At 38.3% G+C, this 17,812-nt stretch overlaps 1 protein-coding gene across 1 annotated transcript in view; it reads left to right on the top strand.

Annotated features, from left to right (window-relative positions):
- Positions 1 to 17,812, top strand: part of LOC139474803 (acetyl-CoA acetyltransferase, cytosolic-like) — a 73,518-nt gene that overhangs the window by 26,960 nt on the left and 28,746 nt on the right. The window lies entirely within an intron of this gene.

Below are 17,812 nucleotides of genomic sequence, written 5' to 3' on the forward strand. Positions count from 1 at the left end.
TAACTCTAGGGATCGTCCGGGTCATCGGACCCCAGGACCGGCATATCCCTCTCACAGCTACACAGTCTGGGTCCATAAGACCCCAGGACATTGTCATCTTACCCGGGTCTCCATGACCCCAGGTAGTCAACCCGGGTCACTTCGACCCCAGGGTCTCTTGGGCAACCGAGGCAGCCCCCATGTTGTGCCAAATGTTTATGTAAATATCTGTATGTAATAAAACTTCCTGCAATGTAATACATTTCATGTTGTTTGTGGCACAAATAGTAGTCTTATTGGTTGTTTATGATACGTGAGTATTAAATAAATGTTGGTGTTTTTTTTGTTTATCCTGTGACTCTTTCAAAAATGCAGGAAGTTACCTGTACAGAAAGCCTTTTTTGAAACTCGTTGAGCCTCTCACCAAGGCCGGGAGGAAGGATGTGGACAAGAGAAAGTTGTTTTTTAAATATTTGCATTTCATTTGAGTAGACATACATCTGTAACATAGGTACATTAGGTATATAAGTGTAGCAATTCATAGGATCTTAAAACATGATCAAGATATGGGTAATATATTGGATTGACTGATATATTATATTAAGTAGGCTGATAATTCTTTCCGTTTTCTGTCAAATTTATTAATTCTACTATTTTTCATTGCAATAAATTTTTATGTTTTACAAATATCTTTCAATATTTTTATGAAGAAAGGAAAGTATAATGGAGTTTTCTTAATGCTTGACTTGTGAATGTATTTTTTGGCAAGAAGAATTTTATGGTTGAAAAGAGTTGAAAAGAGTTCTTTTTGTTGTAGCAAAATAATTTATCCTGACTGGTAATATGAATATCATATGCAGGTTTTGAGTTTAGGTACACTTCAATTTCTAACCCAAATTCCTTTACAAAAACACATTCTGCATATGCAGGGTATATGGTTTCAGATTCAGAGTGACAAAAAGAGCATATATCATCATCAATTAACTTCATTTTCAATAATTCCTTTTTCGTATATGGAGCTCAGTAGTATAGGTAATAGGGGTTCTGGCTCACTTCCACTGGAGCTGGATTCATATACCTATACTGATACTACAGATGGAATTTTTTATGCCAAAATGATTATGCGATTCAACGATAGTCATGAGATGTATTAAAGGAAACATCAATATTAATTAATAATGAATAAAATTTACTATAGCCCACGAGGATATTGGAAAGGTGTAGGAGCAATAAAAAAATTAGCCACCGCGGCTAAGGTATCTAAAGATGTGGCCAAGGATTGGTTAAAGAAACAAGCGTTGTGGCAAATATATTTACCAGCACCGCGTTATATACCGAGGAAGAAGTTTGATATTTTTACAACGAATGAAGTTCATCAGGCTGACCTCTTGTTTCTTCCTCATGATAAGGTAAAACGCAAAACGTATAAATACGCTTTAACAGTAGTGGATGTGGCTAGTCGATACAAAGAGGCTGAGCCATTAACCTCGAAAGATTCAACAGAAGTAGCTAATGCACTGAGTCGCATATATAAACGCGGACCACTAAAATGGCCTAAGCTATTTCAAGTAGATCCCGGTCGCGAGTTTATGGGATCGGTAACTAAACTCTTAACAAAGCACGACGTCAAAATCGTCCGTGGTGAAAGAGAGGCCCACCGCAGTCAAGCTATCGTCGAAAGATTTAACCGGACTCTAGCGGAACGTTTGTTTGGCTATCAGTATGGGATCGAAATGAAATCCGAGCGATTGAGATCAACCGAATGGGTGACACGATTATCAGCCGTTGTATCAGCGCTGAATAATGAAGTAACGAGATTAATAGGGAAGAAACCATCCGATGCGATTAAAATGAAATCCGTGACTTCCGAATCTTCAGCACCGAGGAGAGGCAAAGAACAAAAACTTCCGGATAGAGTAAGGGTAAGATATTTATACCAGCCCGGTGAACTCGAAGGAGGCCTACGTCGTGCAACCGATCCCATATGGTCCCTTAAGACGTATAACATTAGTCGATTGGTTACGAAAGAAGGAGAGCCTATTCTTTATTATCTTCAAGATGGACCGGGTAGGGCATTTGTACGAGAAGAGTTGTTCATAGTTCCCGACGGTACGGTATTACCACCATAACCATAAGCATAGGTAGTTACACCATCATTATCAATCCATCTCTTTGTATCTAAGGGGGATAATGATGTCTTGTTCATTCTTAATCCATATATCCTATGATCGTAACTTCTTAAAGAGTTCATCTCGTGTTTGAACGTTCTACCATTGAATAATGATTCTTTATACTGTTCGTGTTTGATATGCTTTTTTACAACATACTTCTTAACACCCTTGGCTTTTCTTATCTCTCCATTATCGGACTTTTTTATAGAATACATCTTAGGTCTTCATCCTACATACTCCGCTATAGGAGTCCCAGCACATTCATCCTTCATCTTACCTAACACCTTTTTATTTACAACGCTGTGCAGTGGATTATCTTTAGGGTAATCGCTCGTGTCATACATATCTATTTTTTCTGCCATATCTTTATACACATCCTCGGTTTGTATTTCCATCAACAAAGAATCTGTGTCGGTATATAACACCTCGCATCTATCGCCGTATTGCTTCTTAAGTTCGTTGTAATAAAAGTCATACATTAAGTGTTTTGACAAGTCGAGAATACTCATACCGACGTACACCGGTCTGTTGAATTTTATATTACTCTTCTGCATATGCAACGCGGCTAAGTCGTTATCGAATATCTTGCTTCTGTTAAAAGCCGGACTGGCTATAAGTTTCCTGAGTCTTTCTTCCTCATTAGATCTGACTAATTTAACATCAACACGCTTCCTTAGATTCTCCATAGTTTTACCGAATACCGAGTTATTCATGAGCTTATACAGATTCTTTTCGAAATCGCTGGTGGCTATCTTTCTTAAATCTGTGTTCAACCTTATATAGGGCTCCATCCAAGGGCTTTGATCGAACTTAAGAACTCTGTGTATTTTCTTTAGTTTCATACCTAACGATAGATACAACTGGAGATTTCTGTAGTGAACTATATATTTTGTCTTATCCATCAAATTTGGTACGAGTTTTTCTACGTTAGCTAACCTATTATTACCCATCAAGGAGCGTTGATATTCCGACATCCAGTCTTTGTTAACCATTAATCTTTCGGGAGCTAGCGGATAACTGTTATGATCTTTATGTAAGGAACTAGGATATTCCAAGTCAACTTCTAGTATGTACCCTTTATTCTCATCATTCACATTGATATTATGGATATCATTCACATCGATATCATTCACATTGACCCATTCAAAACCACCCGTGGGTAAAGGTTGACTCATAGCCCATCCGTACAAATTGTTAGCGTCGAGATATAATATGTGCGTGTCGGGTTTACTCAGATCGTATCCTTCCACTAATTTATTATTAGCCTTGGAATACCTTTTCGCTGCCATCGATATACCACCTCTTAATCCTTTCTCAATAAACAAGTGCATATCGTAATCTGTGAGTAGTTTTAGTTCTACGCCGGTCTTCTTCAACAATGCATCCCACGATAGTCCGGGACTGGAATAGTACCATGCCGGGTCCAAGCCGTATTGTTTTAAACACGTCTTTCTAAATATCTCGAATATATCGGCGAGTAACAGTACATCGGTTTTTAAGTACAGATCGGGATAATCACCTAAATTCTTACAACCTAATTTATCCCAGACCGTCAGAGCGTGTTCATAATCGGCATCTGTTATTCTAGATTCTGTTAAGTTACTATAGAATGATTCGAGGGGTGGTAATTCATTTTTTTCGAATCTAGACCAATCATCCATATATTCGTAAGGATATACACCTTTTCTCAGCAGCAAATGACGAGTTATCTTATCGGTATATTGATTTGTTATAGCGAAGTCATCGGGATTGTTCGCTTTAGCTAAATTGTCCAGGGAAGATAACAGAAACTGTACGGAGTCTATGAATCTAAGCCCATTACTTTGCTTTATTCTAGATTTCCCATCCTTGTCCCTATAATGTACAGGTTTAGTCAACGAGAACGATATGTATTTTTCCATATTATTAGGAATGCACGTTAAACCGCCGTCGGTCTTTGAGATAGCTTGCATAATGAGATGTGAATCGTATCCCCTAAGGTTATGAAACACAACGGGGATGGGTATTGTTTGAGCATTCATTTTTAGTTTCAAGTTACACTCGTTATGCGCGGCTCCCCGATAATTACCCGTGACGTGACAATGATCTCTTACGGAATCCCCATCCAGAGGTTTATTACAAACGTGACAACTCGTTGACTTCTTGTGGGCCCTCCAATCATCTATCGACATACGCATGGGTTTCTTACACGATAATTCTTCCCTGATTATTCTCTCTTCATTTTGTAGATATTCTAGGAACTTTCCCGCTTCATCGGGACCTCTGTAAATCATGGGCGTGTTTGTTTTCCCATCATACCTTACAACTATATATCCAAACCCACAAGGAATATGTTCTTGAGTTTTGTACGTAAAACTACTCTCTTGATTATTATGGTTGGTATTTTCTATGGGCTTGATAAGCGCTTCGAAGTCGGCATAAATTACGTACGGTACTGGCATTTGATTACAATAATGTTCAAATTTTAATATATTTTTTCCCTCTTTAGGCATATCGATCCTGATAGCTGTCTGTCCAACACCTCTACAGTCTTCTTTATGCGATTCTAATAGATCTTGTTTGCTGTACCCATGCAGGCATCTTTCGCAGAAATATTTCTTTCCCTTATATTTAGTTTGATCGTATAGCACCCTGTTTAAACTCTTTATCCACGTATAATGATATTTACCATCTTTTTCGATCAGAAATTAATTGATTCTGGGAATATGTTCCGGAGCGGAGCTTATTCTGTGTACAACAATTCCTTTAGAATGTCCGAAAACATTTATAGCTAAATTATTTTGCTTTTCCACCTTATCAATTTGTGATATTGGTGTAGGTTCGTCTATACCATCGAAGTTGAGTCCATCGTTTTGGGGATAGCTAGAAGGTCTATCCGCATTTTTGTCTACGGGGAACAATGCAGATCTTATCATCATTCTTAAACAATCATCGGATTTATTTTTTACGTTAATTATGGCTTTTTTCTTCTTATAATACGGAGGTAAATCTATATAAGATCCACCTTTGAAGGGCATATAATTCGCTATATCTAAATATAAACTATCGATTTTATCCACACCCCAACCCGAACCTCTATTAGTCCAGCGTTCTAAAGTTTCCTGTATCCTCTGAATTGATGTATCTAATGATGCGTTTATAGTTTCGGATTCGGTTATAACTTCTTGATTGCTACGGAAATATGGTTCGGTATATTCGGTACTATCGTCTGCGTTACTTTTACTCAATGTCATTTTAATCGTCAGCTGGTATTTTATACTTTGTAAATCATCTAATTCCTCGTTAATTTTACTCGATATGATGGGCTTAATATCGTTAACATCCATGTTGGAATTAATATCCATCTTCCAACCTCTTAGATATTTACCAACGCCGGCGGATGTGGGTACAAATATTAATTCTTGTTGTTGTTGATTATCATCATTATTATGTTGAATATCATCCTCGTCTTGTTGATTATTATCTAGTAAAGCGATCAATTCAGCTCTTCTCATTCGAGAATAACCTCTCAGCCCACTGTTTCTCGCTCGAACTCTGAGTTCTCTAACAGTCTGTGGTGGTTCCAAACCGAGTAAGGTAATCAATTCAGCTTTTCTCATACGAGAATATCCATGTAGACCACGTTGCTTTGCCATAGCTTTTAACTCTCTGACAAAAACCATTGTGGTTGAATGGTATATGCAAAATGATTCATTTGTCTAATTGGTTGTTTTCATATATCTAAATACGTATCCTCCCCAACCTATTCCTCTCATTGATGTAATCTCTCTTCCTAGCATAAATAATCTGATTCCTGACCCTATCAGCACCGTGTTTCTTACATAAACAATAATGACCTTTGACCCCTATCCCGCATTCAGAACACTTATAGTTTATGTGTCCACGCTTGATGTAATAATTGTGTATACCGCAGTAAACATCAACACAGCGACGGTTACATAGAGTCGTCTTCCCCATGAGTGTAAACTTGCAGTTATTCATGGTATATACATCTATCATATCATTTGTCTAAATGCAAATCACATCTAAACTATTGTATAGCTGAAAATCAATACTGCGGATAACCCAATAATAACAAATGCGACCTCTCGGTCTTTCTGAGCCTCTGACGGTGTATAAAACTGACTCATTGTTGGTCTAGGTATTGGGTCGAGTTTTTTCCCATAAACGAGGTAGTATTCGTGCATGGCGGATTCGACATCCTTAAACGTTTGAATTGAATGTCCTTCCTTAATCAGTTGTTCATGAATAAAGTCTAATCTCTTCATTCTCTGCTGCGTATATTGTAACTGAGCTGCTTGGTATTGTTATAATGCTTTATTATGTCGTTTACGCTCCTCTTCAACTTCTTTAGTGTTTGATTCCCTCATACTGGAAAATAAATAATTACTCCCCGAAAAAGCTAGAGCATTAACAACAGCTCCACCGACCATCATCGCAATTGATGCCATATAAAATATTCAAATGTTCAATAATATAAAATATTCAAATGTTTAATTACTTCATTATGTCTTCCGGGATAAGTCCTTGTTTGATGAGCATATCCTTCGTTGCCATTGCTAATCCAATATCCAGAATCATCATACCTATATCAAATCCATTAAAATCTAGCTTGGGAGGTGTGGCTTTAGTAAGCATTTTAGCCATATGGGCATAGCCAATGGCCAAGCCGGTGACCACCGCTGAATGATACGTCGCGTTTACCAACATTTTACCATCTGTAACTGGAGTAGTCATGCTTCTTATAGCATTATATGAGGACTAACCTCTAATTGAACTTGTTGTTGCGGCGGGGGTGACGTTTTCTCTTCTCCGGTCTTATAAAAGAACCATACAGCCGCTATACCAGCAACTCCTACTAGTGCCCATGTTTTAATCGGATTTGAATTATTTATTAATTTTGCTTTGCGCGCCAGCCCTCCCTTTCTTCCTGCGGCTATTTTTTTGGGGTTCTTAGTAACTCTAGCTTGTTTTTGTGTTTTCTCATTCACTTGTGGTTCATCCTCATTCACTTGTGGTTCTGTTTCCGCAATCTGTTGTTGCGTTTCCGCAATCTGTTGTGTCTCCATTATTTATTTGAACTTCGTTCTTTATATTATTAAGTGGGCACGTATGTTTAAATTGACAATACCTAGCCGTTATTAAAGCTGTGGTGAGCGGAGCTAAGAACATTCCGAATCTATGATAAAACTCACAGCTCACTGAGCTTATAGCGTGTTCGATGAATGGGTCTTTCTCTAGAGATTCGCATAAATACATGCGATGTTCTGCCGGGATGGGTAGAAACGTACTAGCTACGACTGTGTATAGTTGTAATATAGACGACCCTATAGTTTTAGTCATGGTAGCTCCCAGTCTAGACTCGTAACGCGCATACAGTTTTTTAATCTCTTCGTCGGTCATGTTATCAATTTTTTCGATGGTATAATTTTCTTCCAAATATTGGGAACATTTTCCACCGGCTACCAAAGCCGCGAGTCTTTCTCTATGTTTATCTGCATGTTGATCAGGATCAGATTCTTTGAGAATTTGTTCGATGAGTTCGTCGCATTCCATAATGTAATACCTAAGGAGATATTTAAGTCTAACATAATATAATATGACGTATCCAATACATCCGGTAATAATGAACTGTTGCGAAAGAATGATGATTTCGAACCACATTTTATGTAATATTAACCGCTAATGTTCAATTTGCTATAATTTTGCTACAATTTTGCTATATTTGCTACATTTTTGCTATAATTTGCTAAGCAGTTGCTACATTTTGCTAAGCAATTGCATAAGCAGCTGGTTGATCGGTTTTTAATACGAGTTTACAGTGCTTCGTTGCTGCTAACACTTTTCTGACTTTGTCACGTTCATTCTTGGTATAAATGACATCATTTTCGCGTAAACATTCCTCGAATGAATCTCGATCTTTGCAATGAAACAGCGCTACCCATTTGGTCTGCTCTCTGAGATCTTTCAGGACAGAGTTGTATTTTTGAGTAAGTACCCAGACGCTATGTTGAGTATGCCGACCGGAGAATGCTAAATACGAAAGCATATCTTTCTTTTTTGTTAATTCTTTACTCGCGCTGCAGTCGTCTATTACGAAAAGGGTTGATTCTCCTTTGTATTTTTCATGACATACTCGGAGACAGTCTTGTAAACGATCGCCCGGATCGACTCTGTGTATTCCGTCGTCATTCATTACCCAATCTCTCGATAAGTATGTTTTATTAACGCTTATAGTCGGGCACAGAATAATAATATGATCGAAAACGTCCCGATAATGACTTTCTAAAATATCTAGAATAAAGGCTGTTTTTCCGCAGCCCGTTTGCCCGCATATGATAGCGCAGTGCGGATCTTTAGGTAAAAGATTATCAATAGATTGCTTGCACGAATCTCCCATTTTGTATATTAAGTTGCGCATCCATAATCACGTACAAATATATGTTTAATTTACCAGCTGATTCCTGAAGCTTCGTTATCTGTATGGTGACACCCTCGCTAGCATTTTCTATTCTCCTCCCACTGCCGTGTAGTTGGTCATCGTCCGTTGTTCGCATGTCGAGCCATAGCGCGTACTTCGAGGTGAGGTATTCACCCATCGATACACTCCCGAGAGACAGATCTTTCACGACCACGTTAACTTCCGGAGAGCGTTTTATAGAAGGAAGTTTTTTAATCTCATCCCACTGGTGATACGCTAGCATTCCTTGGCTATATAGTTGATTAGGAACGCCCTCGATAGTCAATTCTACTTTCGTAATCTTGGGATTGTAGAACTTCTCGGTATTTCTTTTAAACGCATCGGAGGGGTCCTCAAACAACATTAAAATACCCTTCAACGACCTCGTGGGGACGTTTAGATTGATATTCCACATCGTATCTTTTTTGTCCCTCGTGATCTTTCGGTGTCGCAGCACGCGATCGTACAAAATGGCTAAACTTCCCGAATACTGGTTACGAATTTGTCTGGCTAATTCGGGATCCGTTATCATATCGTACTCGAGCGAGATATTGTCAATGGAATAGCTAGCTTCTTCAGCAGCTCTGATTACTCTACCGTAGTCGTTAAAAGTGAGTTCGTATTCTAACCTATCGCCTAGGGATGCTTGATAAAAAGGCATGTGGGAATCTAGTAATTCAAAGTCCAGGGGAATATAGAATCTGTTACCTAATGCGTCGGCAACGGCCTGATCTTTTTCGTTGGTACCAACACCACTAGAAGCATCTACGCGCAGTCTCAAAGTGTTCTTATTACAAATACCTTGGTACTGTAAGTTTTCCCGCTCTTTATCCGTTCTCCAGAGATCCATGTAACAATAGTATACATCGCTATCGTCGATACTCAAAACCTCATTACCGCTAATTTTAATAGCGATTTTCTTAACGATAGCACGACCTAAGTTCTGAACGGGCTCCCTGTTAACGTCGGCAGAAGTCAAAATAATCGTATGCTAGTCGGACAGTTCCCGGAACTAACACATCGTGTGCGCCGAGATTAGGAAAGCGAACCAGAAGCGTTTGATTCTGATCGATGGTACTAGGGTTATTAGTTATAGTTACAGACTGACGAATTGCTTTGACCCCTAATGGATCTCGAAGTCTGCGTTGTGGGTTTAACTTGCGTCCGTATTGCGAAGACATTGTTATATTGAAAACATGTACCCTATGTTTAATATAAAAATGACTGATTTTGAACATAATGACTTTGATCTAGATAACATAACTGATACTAGTGCAATCGAAGAGGGTACTGATGAAACCAGCTTTATGATCCCAACCGTAAATGATGAACTTTTAAAACCAGCCGTTGATGATTATTACGATGCATTAAAAGATGATAAAAATTATGTTACTCCAATAGGTCGTGAATATTCAAAGTTTGAGATAGATAGTAAAGGAATATTGCGACTGCGTGGCGCTCCGGATATTGATCTTATGCATTCGACTTTGACTCTCTCATTAACAGGTGGCACAGGTGGAGGCGGATCACCCCCTAACGATAAAAACGGTATAAGAGAGTGGATAAAAAAGCATTTAAAAGCATTAGGTTCAGCACTGGGAAAGCTAGCCGAGAAAGCCGCGGCCGCACTTCCCGGTATAATAGGGAGTGTTGTTTCCTGGCTATTGAATTTATTAGCTAAGACCACCACTTGGCTTAGTCAAAACTTGTGGGGGTTGATCGTAGCAATTGCAGGGCTGTTGTACGTATTCGCTAAGAACTATTTAACCAAATCATGAGTAAACCAACCGAGACTCCACCCACTACCAGCGCTGTTTTTTCATCGATATGTTGTTGATTTTTAGCCGCAATATGCGGTGACACTTGTGCGTCAGTAGATGTTTGAGAAACATGTGGTGTTTGTGGCTTGACTATTCCCTTTTCGCCCGTGATCGTTTGCGTTATTAATTCGACGTTCATATCTGAATTTATACCTGGTTTTTGTTGATCGGTAGCGATAACAATTTTATTATTATAGCCTATCACTTGACCGATCTTAAGTTCCATATTACTCGGAGACATGTATAGTCCCGGTGCATAAACAAAGTCCACTTTGGATTGAGCGTACTGTAATGCATCTTGAAAACGCTTTATAGACGATGGTATGTCAACTGGCGAATTAATGGCGTCCTCCACGTTTGCGACAAACTGTTTTTGCGCATCGAGCGCCGTCCCAGAACCGATAATGGACGTTCGTGTTTGAGATTGCGCTCCGAGAATTGCCCATACATAAGTTCTTATCGATTCATTAACTCTTACAAATCCTGGGTTAGTAAAATTATTTTCAGTTTTATCATTAAGGAATTCATTCCAAGCGTCTCCGGGTGGTTGCTCAACCTTTTGGATGGTGAAAGCAACACCACCCTTAAAGTTCATACGATCATCTCTCCACTCGTTACTTGAGAGAGCAAAGCTCGGAAGGAGCCGACCCCTTTTCAGTAAATCATCGCTGACTTCTTTAACAGAGTGTGCACCAGCGTATGGAATACCTAGACCATGGTTAACTCCACTCAGACGCCAATCTTTACTCGTAGAAACATTAAATTCATTACAAATACGTTCGAATGCCTTCTTATCGTACTGATTATTTGTGGAATTCCACGCTCGATCCTGCGGTAATGGAGCACTAATTTCTTTAAGTATACGTCTAATCTGATAGTACACGTGAAATGACATAACAGACTTATTCAGTTCAAATCCTGGAGCGTAAAGAGATACGCCACATCCCGTTGTGGCACACCATATGGCAAAGTTTAACTGATTCTGCCAAAATTGCATTGGATTGTGAAACCAATCGTGCACCATTTTATCGCTAGTTGCCGTGACCCTGTACTTTTCAAAGATATCAGGGAATTTAACTAAAAATTCAGCACCAGAGGCAGTTACTATAATCGATTGATTAGTAATGTATCTCGATTTCATATTTAAGTTATGATATAGTATCATTGTATATTTAATATGTATGTTACACTCCCGGGAATAACAAATGGCCAGTCTATTGAACTGCTTCAAACTATCGAAAACTCGGATGGACAACTCGAAGTAGCTCTATGCGATGTAACGTATTACCAACGGTGGACCAATATAAGTGCTGCGAGAGGTAATAATAAGATATTTATATTTGATGAACAAAATAGATTTAATAGAATTACTACTATACCTGATGGGTATTACAGCATAAGCTCACTCAATGATGAATATTTTAATTCTAATGATGAATTTTTAAAGCCTTATGGAATTAGTCTCACACAAAATGAGTCAAATAGGACAGTGAAAATTTACAATGAAGGATCAAAAATACTTATTAGTGAGAACTTAGCAATTACACTTGGATTTAGAGGAGAAATAACATTACCACACGGCTCAAAAGCGATTGAAAGGAATATCGTACATGATTTAGTTCCCTATAAAGAGTTGTTCATTCATCTTGATCAAATAAGCACGACGGATAATATTCAACTAGAAAGTCCTTCAACTCTGCTCAGAAGTGTTCCAGTGAAAGATGAAAAATACAATAGCGGTAGAACGGAATCTTTCTCATTATTACAATATAAAAAATTGAAGCGGGGTATTATTTCAGACCTCAAAATTTCTGTATTAGATGTAAAACACCAACCTGTGCATGTAGGATACTTAAGTGTAACACTCCATATTATAAATAATGGTTGATTCCATATTTAAGTTATGATATAGTATCATTGTATATTTGATATGTATGTTACACTCCTTGGAATAACAAATGGTCAGTCTATTCAACTGCTTCGTACTATTGATAACTCGGATGGACAACTCGAAGTAGCTCTATGCGATGTAACGTATTACCCACGGTGGACCAATATAAGTGCTGCGAGAGGAAATAATGAGATAATATTAACACATGAAAGAGATAGAATTATTACTATACCTGATGGGTATTACAGCGTATGCTCACTCAATGATGATTTTTTTAAGCCTTATGGAGCTAGTCTAACACAAAATGAGGCGACTGGGAGACTGAAATTATCCCCTGGAGGAATGGGTGTAATTCCTTACAGGAACTTAAGAATTACAATTGGATTTGCAACCAATTATACTATAATAGTCGATTCATCAAATGAGGGAAATACATTACCCGATTTAGTTCCCTATAAAGATTTGTGCATCCATCTTGATCAAATCAGTACAACGGATAATATTCAACAAGAAAGTCCTTCAACTTTGCTCAGAAGTGTTCCAGTGAAAAATGAAAAATACAATAGCGGTAGAACGGAATCTTTCTCATCATTACAATATAAAAAATTGAAGCGTGGTATTATTTCAGACCTCAAAATTTCTGTATTAGATGTAAAACACCAACCTGTACATATAGGATACTTAAGTGTAACACTCCATATTATAAATAATGGTTGATGCATCAGGCCCTGGAACGATAAGACAATGTAATACAATTGCGCTTTCCGATCTCGGAGACACAGAAGGATTCGGTAAACCCGGTACCAATGGTAAGTTATACGCTTTACACTTACACGATAATGTATACAAGCGGAAAGAAGTTACATTCGCGGGTAATCTGGAAGATTTAAGCGATGTCGACGTTAGTAGACTCCTTAAAACCACTCCGTACAATATCATTTACAACAGTGAGAATAAATGGACTATGGTCGAGGCAAACATCAAGTGGCTACTGAATATCGTCATTACCCCACCTTATGTGATGATGGGTAAGGGACATAATTTAACTAAGATAATAAATAGTGGCATCGTACTCGCGGCCTATATCCCGTCAAAACGAAAAAGTGTGTTAGTCACTCCCCTGCCAGAAAAACCAGGTCATATGTTATATAGTCGTCCGGCAATCCAAAATGTTAGTTTAAATTTGGTTACCGAATTCGATGATATTAAACAGAACTTGAGTGCAATACCTAATATTTCTACGCTTATTATTGAAGTCTTGTTCGGAGATGCACCGGTAGATGCCTTCGAAATATTACCAGGTCTATCGATTAAATGGCTCAAGAAACACGAGCGTCAACGTTGCAGTATTATTCATGTCGGTGCATCACCCGTTACATCCCTCGAGGGGGTTCAAATTATTAAAAGTGGTAGTATTTCCCTTTCTAAGATATTCTTGCCGTATAATATACATTTGATAAGGTTGATGTATACTCTCAAAACATTTAAGCAAGACCAATTAAAGACTATTATATATTCGTAATATACACTATGAGTTTATATCCAGCGCTCGATGAAATGATGGAAACTGTTGATGGATTTCGATTACATCAAATAAGCGACATAAAACATCGAATAGAAAAGGATAGGGAGTTGAGACTTGGATTGTATAAAAAGTATCGCAGAGTCGTGAATGCTCTGGACGGAGTTGACACCGCTCTTGTAGTAGCTGGCATGGGACTCGGTGTAGCCGGTGTCGGTTTACTATCAACTATAATCGCCGCGCCTATCGTGCTCGGCATGGAAATAGCCGCTGGAGTCTCAGGACTGGCAGGAATAGCCATAAAATTCATTTCTCGTAGGTTGCAAAAGAAAGCATTAAAACACGATAGTATTCGGATACTCGCCGATGCAAAGTTGAACAGCATCGAGGATCATATTGCAAGATATCCGAGGATGAGTTTCGTTTAGTGCTGTCGGAACTCACCAAATACAATGAAATGAAGCAGGAGATTCGATCAAATTCTCGTAAGACCAATGGTATTAGCGAAGACGATAAAAAAAAGTTCATAGAACAAGGGAAGCAACAAGCGCGTCAATTATTCCGTGCCAAAACCAAAGAACTGGTTGGAGATTAAAAATAAATTGCTTACTATCGTGTGATTACATTTAGACAAATGCTTACATAAATATATAATAATGGAAAAAACTATTAAATGGAGAGAATTACCACAAGGGTTTTATTATATCAGTGATGTCAAACCAACCAAATACGGTAATCAATTGTTTCTTATCAATTTACAAAAAGAGTGTAGTTATATAGTCTGGTCTCCTAGTAAAATGAAGGAAGAACTTAATAAAAATGTTGAATATCGCTTTATCGATAAAAATAATGAAGAATATTTTTATTACCATTTAGACTCATCTAAAGCAATGATTGGACCCAGGTATTGGTGAGCTGGAGCTGAATCTCATGACTATCGTTGAATCGCATAATCATTTTGGCATAAAAAATTCCCCCTGTAGTAACAGTATAGGTATATGAATCCGGCTCCAGTGGAAGTGAGCGAGAACCCCTATTACCTATACTACTAGCTCTATTTATAAATCTGCACCAGAAATCTGTTAGTTTAACGTCATTGGTACACATTTTACAGTAAGAACTTTACCGGTATTCCATAAAATGTTTTGATTAAGTTCCTTTTCCCATTTATCACATATCAGAGGAAAGTTAATTGTAGCTATGAGTTTATCATAAAATATTCAGTAGCCTTTTGTTCTTATCAACAAGTCTCTCAAAATGGTATTTATGTATAAACAAGTTGTGATACAAAATCTGCCATTTATTACTTTTTTTCCATGATTTAGGGATATTTAGCAATACTCAGTAATCAAGTAAAATAGTGTTAATTTGAAATTTGTCTTCCAATTCTTTAGTGTTAAAAATCAGTTGTTGTTACATAAATCTTTTAAGTTATAAATACCCTTATTAAACCAATGTTTTAAAATGAATTTACTTTTTTAATTGGTGATTGAATCATATTGGCTCTGATAAGATCTCTTCAATACTTTGTTAACTTTGTTTTCTGTAATAATTACCCAAAATATTCAATACATCCCACCAAAAGTAATAATTCTTATCAATATTTGCACCCAAAAGGAATATATGTTTTGATTGAAAGTCCCTTAATGTTGACAGTCATTTGCTTAAAAATGATAATTTCAATGAATCAATAAATTTGCGGGTATCAATCATTCTCAGACCACCTTCTTCATATTTCCTTACCAAAGTAGATCTCTCTATTTTGTTTGGTTTGTTATTCCAAATGAATGTATAAAATAGTTTATTCAATTTTCCAATAAAATCATCGGGTGAGTTTGGAAGTGTCTTAATATTAATGTTACCTTGTTTTCCAGCTTCCCAATAATCTATACTACTCAAAAGAAGTTAAAGAACACCCAAATAAGTTATCAAAATCACTCAAAAAATAAATCGTGGCCACAGGAACAACACTGATTGGGAAAGATAAGTATTTAATCATGACATTTCATTGACGAAAGAAACACTGGCATACAGCTGACCAGAGCAAATCAGTATGAATTGCATGTACCCTATAAATCAAAAGTCACAGACTTCAGTTCAGGATAATCCTGTTCCTTCAATATCGGGTATGCCCACCCCTGGAAGCAATACAGTCCTGACATCTGCTACGCATAGATCGGACAAGCTGCTGCAGTGTTGCCTGTGGAATTGCTTGCCATTCCTGATGAAGAAATCCAAACAGTTGCTGGAGATTAACAGGAGGTGGGTGGTTAGCTTGAACGGCTCTTCCCAAGGCATCCCAAAGATGTTCAATGGGTGCCAGATCTGGCGAATAAGCAGGCCATTGCATAACGGTAATCTGCCTTTGTCTGTGATAGTCAGTGATAATCCGAGCGCGATGGGGTCTTGCATTGTTGTCCTGAAGGATAGCACCTTGACCAATCTGACGAAGTGTGGGCAATACCAGGGGTTTAAAGAATCTCATCACGGTACCTGGCAGCATTCAGATTCCCGACAATATGGTACAGAGGAGTCCTGTGATTCCAACTGAATCCTCCCATACCATCACTGATCCCCCACCAAAAGCGACACGTTCACGTACTGTGGCATCAGTGAATCTCTCTCCAGTACGACGCCACACCCGTATTCTTCCATCATTGAGCTGCAAACAGAATCGCGACTCGTCTGTAAACAGTACACGAGACCATTGCTGTCTGTTCCAACGCACATGTTGTCGACACCAAGCCAGACGTGCTGTTCTGTGAACTGGACGTAAAGGATGTCTCACTGCTTGTCGTCGACTTCTCAAGTGCGCAGCTCGTAAACGGTTTCGCACCGTCTGATCACTAACGACAGTGTTATTGACAGACCTTAACTGTAACCTGAGGTTGTTTGCTGTTGATGTACGCTGCCTGAGTGCTTGGAGAACCAGGTATCGGTCATCACGTTGTGAGGTACACCTTGGCCGTCCAGAACGATGTCGCTCTTGCACTCTGCCAGTGGCAGCAAAACGATGCCAAAGGGTGTGAATGACAGAGGGGGACACCTGCAATCTTCTGCCCACTTCACGTAAAGAAAGGCCATCCTGGAGCCAACCAATAGCTCGTCCTCTATCAACATCAGTCAGATGTCGTCTCTGTGGCATGGTTTTGGAAAGTGTGATAACACAATCATCGTCATCGCCTTCTTAAAGGGAAAGCATGCACGTGCACCATGAACATCACCACTTTCATATGCTGAGCATGAAAATTGTGTTGGTTGTTGCTAAGGACAGGTGCAGCGTTGTGTTTGGGCGACAATATTCCTGTGTTTTGCTCATGTTTTCAATTCATTTGCATGACTACCAGAAGTGTTTCCAGAAAGTGTCAGGTGGATCAGCAATACCCCAGACGTGGTGCAACATGTTGCCAAACATTAGATGATAGTAATGTTATAACACATAATGCCATGACCAATTTGCTAAATCGTGTATTATATATCTGGTGTTCTTTAACTTCTTTTGAGTAGTATATATATATTTGTTCCAAGTCTTTTTCTTGTATTTATTACCCATAGATCATGTAATGTGGGATTAAATATTATTCCCAAGACTTCAAAGTTTCCCTCATGTCAGTCTAGTATTGTGTCCTCACAGAGTTTGATGCTACTTCCTGCCACTTAACCTATCCATATAGCTTTAGTTTTGTAATATTTACTTTAAGGCCAGACATTCTATAAAATATGTTCAAAGTGTCAATTGCAGCTCTAAGATACTCTTCAGGTCCATCTAAAAATAACTGTATCATCTGCATAATGACCTAATTTATACTCCATATCATTTATTGTTATTCCTTGTATGCTTTTATTATTCCGAATCATTATTCCTAGTTTCTCAGCTACCAGCAAAAATAGGCAGGGTGAAAGTAGGTCACCTTGTCTGCATCCTCTTTGGTTCTGACAAAAGTAGAGAATTGTCAGTTTTGTATGACA

Source organism: Haliotis cracherodii, unplaced genomic scaffold, assembly GCF_022045235.1.
Source record: "Haliotis cracherodii isolate W230 unplaced genomic scaffold, xgHalCrac1.p SCAF_3, whole genome shotgun sequence".
NCBI lineage: Eukaryota > Metazoa > Mollusca > Gastropoda > Lepetellida > Haliotidae > Haliotis > Haliotis cracherodii.